The 5,886-nt window shown below is 38.5% G+C and overlaps 2 protein-coding genes across 4 annotated transcripts in view; both read left to right on the forward strand.

Moving 5' to 3' along the window:
* Window positions 1-5,886, forward strand: part of LOC106877747 (uncharacterized) — a 260,355-nt gene that overhangs the window by 40,361 nt on the left and 214,108 nt on the right. The gene's annotated exons all lie outside the window — the stretch shown is intronic.
* LOC106877776 (dual specificity protein phosphatase 14) overlaps window positions 1-5,886 on the forward strand; it is a 24,448-nt gene that overhangs the window by 3,628 nt on the left and 14,934 nt on the right. Inside the window, exon 1 of one of the 3 annotated variants that reach the window (XM_052974376.1) lies at window positions 4,539-4,553. The exons of the other annotated variants lie outside the window; for them this stretch is intronic. The gene's annotated coding sequence lies outside the window, so the exon portion shown is untranslated. Of the gene's footprint in view, window positions 1-4,538; window positions 4,554-5,886 lie in introns of those variants that run through there. 3 annotated transcript variants of the gene reach the window in all.

Consider the following 5,886-nt stretch of genomic DNA (forward strand, 5'->3'; position numbering starts at 1 on the left):
GACCCCTGTTGTACTCTTTCACCACAACTTTCTCTCACTCTTACTTCCTCTTTCTGTTGTGCCTGTAATTCAAAGGGTCAGCCTTGTCACTATGTCTCACGCTGAATATCCCCGAGAACTACGTTAAGGGTACACGTGTCTGTGGAGTGCTCAGCCACTTGCACGTTAATTTCACGAGCTGGCTGTTCCGTTGATCGGATCAACTGGAACCCTCGTCGTCGTAAGCGACGGAGTGCCAACAACAACAATGTATGTATGTGTGTGTGTGTGTGTGTGTAAATTCATACGTCTCAGTGGTGAGGAACCGAAGAAAGAATACTTAATAATGAAGTGCGTTAGCGGATGGTGTGTGAATTATCTATTATGTAAGTAACACTCAGTGTACCGTGGTCGACACCCTGGATTTCCTGCAAGCAGAACAGATCTAATATAATATTCATTAGTCGGTTAGTTTTCTGACTGTATGCCAAAGTATATTGTATATATTTATTTATATAATTATATATCATACATAACCCACATAGAAAACACAATTGCGGGGCTTTTCGTATTAGCTGGATTGGTTAGAAATAACAACTATATCCCACTTAAATCATATTTTACCGTCTTGAAACCATATCTATGACTGTAGTCATAGATATGACTTCAACGATATAATGTCGATGAACGGTCATTAAAAGTAAATGACCCAGCCTTCGGTTTCGACTTTGTGCATTCAGTTGGTCGATCAACCGAACTTCCCGATCATCGAATAAACAACTATATGGCTGAGTATTCCACAGAAACATGTACCCCTTAAAGAAGTCCTCAGACAGAATTATGCGTGATTCAGTGTATTACAAAATTTACACTTTGGCTAACAGTGATAGTCTATTCGGTGGGCTTCCGTGCAGTTTCTGTCTGTTCAGTTCCACTCACATTACTTGGACCGATGGACCGATCCGCGGTTGTGGTAAAATATTCATTCAAGATTCCACGCAGTGGGAACGAAACCGGGACTTCGTGATTATGAAACAAAACATCTCAACCATTCAGTCATCCTACGTCTGTAGACATATGAGTGGGGTGTTTAAGGTTATCACGAATGGCCTAGTTGGAAGCTCAACCTTCCTAGTTCTTTTACAGGGCTTAGAAGAACTGCTGCAGTAAGTGTGTGACTCTGAGAGGGGAATATGTTGAATCAAATCATAATTAATTGATCCTCCTGTGTGTGTTTTTTTCGCTGCTATTTCTAGCGTGTCAAGCAACCAGCCACGTAGTGATATCCTTCTTGTTTTGGCTATTGTGGTTGTCACTGTTGTTGGTGTTGGCGTTGTTGCTGTTGGTGTTGTTGCTGTTGGTGGGTGTGATAGTGGTGGTGGTGGTGGTAGGGGTGCTCTTGTTATTGTTGTTGTTGTTGCTGCTGGTGTTGGTGGTGGCGGTGGTAGAAGTGGTCATGTTGTCGTAATCGTTGCAGCTGTGAAGGAAGGTGACGTTTCTGATGTCATTACTGTTGTTGTTGTCGTTGTTGTTGTTGTTGTTGTCTTCTAATCCTCTTGAACCCAATCCAGTCGACATGTTCTTACACGTTGTAATACCGTAATCTGTTGTAAATTATGTCCGAAGCAATTCTGTACAGTGTGTGTGTGTGTATGTATGTGTGTGTGTGTGTGTTTGCGTTAATTAACCAGCCAGAGCATGAGGGAGGCATCGAGAGAGGGTGGTGTGTGTGTGTGTGTGTGCATTTGTGTGTGTATGCGCGCGCACGTATGTGTGTGAGAGTGATAGAGACAGAGAGAGAGAGAGAGAAATGGATATCGCAGCAAAGATGTCCAGACTTGTCAACATGCCGTTTAATTTCAGTAATTGTGACGACGAAGATGATGATGACGACGAAGATGATGATGGTGGTGGTGGTCGTGGTCGTAGTGGTGCTGACAGTGGTGGTATGAAGGTAGTGGTGACGGTGTTGGTGTGAAGGTGGTGATGGTTGTGGTGACGTTGGTGGTGTGATGGTGAAATTATTTAGCCGCATGAGCGTCGTTTCCAGGGATAACTTCAAAACCCCTATTAGTCATGGAATCTGTCAATTTCTTAAGAGTAGCAGGTTGGATTGCTTCTGCTGCCGCTTTGATGGTCGCCCATAAGATATCATTCGACTTAAATTGGCGTCCAACGGCATAAACATCTTGCTTAATGATGGACCAAAGATTTTCGATAGGGTTGAGATCCGGAGATGCTAACAGCTACACCATCACCCTTTCACCTTATATGCTGTAAGACCCTAGGAGTAAGACCCAAGGAGTGAAAATAAAGAATGTGTAGTGGCTAGCGATCTAGCTTTATTTTCTCTCCTTGTTTGTTTCTGTGTTCCTTTCTGTGGAAGAGCGTAGGCTCGAAGTGTTAAAGACTTTTTCACTTCCCGAGCGTTAAACTAATGCATCTGTTTGTTGTCTACACCACCTGTCTTCGACTTTTTTTTTGTGAATTCTCTCTCTCTCTCTCTCTCTCTCTCTCTCTCTCTCTATATATATATATATATATATATATATATATATATATATACATACATACATACATACATACATACATACACCGAGAAACTTCAGGATGGAAAAGCACCTGGAAGAGGCTTGATTGTTGGATACTGGTAGGATGCAAAGGTTAAAAACTATACGCATGCATCTGGCGGCCCCTACTGGCCCTTTGTCCTCAGTACTTACGTATAATTTCCACCCTTCTTGAAAAGTACGCGTTAAGATTCTTAGAGGAAACTCTGAACACAATTTTTATTATAATGTCCTCACCGTTAACACTATTGCGCGTGGAAAATAAGCTTATGTCCAAGTGAAACGTATTCATGGTTATTTTCATATAAATATCTAGATTTCGTGTTTTGTTTACGTTATATTATTGCGTAGCACTATTTCGGTATGTCTCGGTCTCTCTCTCTATATATCTATTAAGTAGGTAGTGAACAGCTTCACAAAAATACATCACGTTGTGTTTTGATATCTATCTATCTATCTATCTATCTATCTATCTATCTATCTATCTATCTATCTATCTATCTATCTATCTATCAGTCAGTTTAGCATCAGTTAGAATATCGACGAAAGGTATAAACCACACGCAAATGCTTGGCGCTGCAGATTGTATACCACCGACAAGAGAATAATTCTAAAAACTTCTCATCTCCCAGATTTAACTTCTCATTTCCCAGATATTTATATTAAAGGCAAAACCAAGGCATCCTAGAGAAATGAATCTAACAGGTTTCCGTGGATCTTATTTATATCTTCAACAAACAAAAATTATATGTTGACGTGTGCTGAGACCTGCCTATCGACAATAGATAGATATGAGCACTGATTTCTGATGTGATAACAAAATCCACAAACTCTTGTTAGATTCATTAATTCGAGGTGCCGTTGGCTGAGGAGACAAAACGATGTTCAAATACCGAGTCTCCTGGAGTCCTCCCCCTTAATTTAATGAATGGAGTGTGTTGAGTATATATTTGTGTGAAAGAGGTTGTTCTTCAAAGACGAAACACAACAACGGTAAACATATTCGAATCTGCCAGAATGTTTTAAGAATGCATATGCAAGTTATTATGCACACATGTGCGCGCGCACACACAAACACACACATTATTCACTTTGTTAGAGGCATGCGAAACTTTTCATACGCACACACACATACGCTTACACATGCTCATACATATACATATGCACGTGTGTGTGTGTGTGTGTGTGTGTGTGTGTGTGTGTGTGTGTGTGTGTGATTCTAGGTGTACGTAAATCTATGTATGCAATAAAGCCTAGACTACCATCAACTTTCGAGCCTCCGTTCAATGTCATATCAGCTTACATTTCGTAGACATCACTTAAAATTTTGCGCAACTACGCAGAAGACATTAAAATGACAACGACATTTAGCTGGAAGACGGCCAGGAATTCGTGGAACTGTGAATATTTTCAAACTGCGGAGACTCATTAGCGGTGAATGTCTCCGCTTTTAGAGTGACCCGGAAAGGTGAAGAGCACCAACCTGCGTCACTGGACTTGTTTGTGAAAAAACAAACTTCTCGACAGTGTCTGTCCACAAAGTCGAGCTTATGGAAGTGTAGAATGATGATGCTTTGAGAAGGATCAAGTTCTGCCGACAACGTACTAGCGCTTCTCTCTGGTTGATTTTCAGCCGTATCAAGCAAGGCCTCATCATCCACACCAGATAGTCTCCCTGAACATGTTTGTCTTCTAGGCTGGTGTCACTTCCCTTGAATAAACTGAACCAGTTTTATACCATACGTTCGTTGATAGATCTTGGGTCTTTCTCATTGTTAATTTATTTTACCACTCAGTCCTTCTTGTTTTTTTTTTTTCACCAGGTACCTGAAATGACTCTAATTACAATTTTTTTTACAACATTCATTATCAAAACTGTAAAACGAAGATTAAATTATTAATGTTTATATGTTTATATATGAAATGAAGGAATAGACAAATCAGCAACGATTGGACAAGTTGTATCGTTTGTAAAAATCTGAAAAAAACGTTTGTCTCAGCCTGGTATATATACATTTTATTCTATTATATTTAAATTAATCCGTTAACCCTCACGCATATGAATAAATAAAAAATAAAACAATTCCATATATTTAGTCTGTTGGAATGAACGGATAGGTCAACATGCAATTTTTTGTTTTTTGCTCAGAACTTATAAATGAAAATTTCATGCATAAATTGATAATTTATTAAATGAAACAGCTGTAGGAAGAAATGATTATTAATAAATAAATATAACCACTAACTCTTCATTTTCTTCTCTTAATTTAATACGGACTATATATATATATACACCGGTGAGTGTGTTAAATTTTAAGGCACAATAAGAAAATGACTCTCCCCAGACACAACAGTATATATATATATGTATATATGTATATATGTTCATAGAGGGTTTTGGCACCATATAAGATGTATTTCGACGGCTGTTTCTGGAGTCCATTTGTTTACAAGGTATGAATCCATTAATTTCACACTGACAATGTCCCCTTCATCAGGAAATAAGGAAATATATAGCAAGGTTCGAAGAAATATAAGAAAAAGGGAAAAATTAAGCTTTTCGTCGGCTTCTGGATCAGATAACCCTCTATAAACATTACTTTAGGACTCTCAAAACAAATTTATCGTTATTATTTCTCTGACTTTTAAATCCACCTTTAAGATCTCTCACTGCCGTCGATGTATCTTATAACTTCTAATAATTAATTTCAACATTTTTAATCTTGAATTTAATATAGTTTTTAATCGATGTATCACCCTTTATTTATCCATCTCACGTATATTTTGACCTCAAGTATTTCTTATTTCTCTTCTGGAAATTTGTTTTGATATGTTCCTTGTCTGGTATATTTATTGTGTTGTGTATATTTATCATGTTGATATAAATCATAACTTTAGGATGATTATCTAAATTTCGTCTCTTCTTAAACCAAATTATATAACATATGTGTATGTGTGTGGCTGTATACATAGGTGTGTGTGTGTAGATATATATAAATAAAGGATAGATAGACAGGCGTGCTGAAATATGTTGGTGAAAACTGCTAGTTACGCACCTCTATTATTTTTAACATCCCAAGAGTAAGAATGTTTGTTCCCTATTCACATAGCTTTGCCCCATTCACCCTTAGGAACACGTATACTCACATGCGTACACATATACGCATATCCGCGCCCGTACACGCACGCACACACACTCACTCACAGCCAGCCAAACATATACACACACACTCCTACACGCTCGCGCACACCTAAGCTATTGCATAAGAAGTCGGCCTAGTTTGAAATCATTGCAAATACACATACACATACCTGTGTGTATACGTATATATATATA

This window comes from Octopus bimaculoides, chromosome 18 (genome assembly GCF_001194135.2).
Source record: "Octopus bimaculoides isolate UCB-OBI-ISO-001 chromosome 18, ASM119413v2, whole genome shotgun sequence".
Taxonomy (NCBI): domain Eukaryota; kingdom Metazoa; phylum Mollusca; class Cephalopoda; order Octopoda; family Octopodidae; genus Octopus; species Octopus bimaculoides.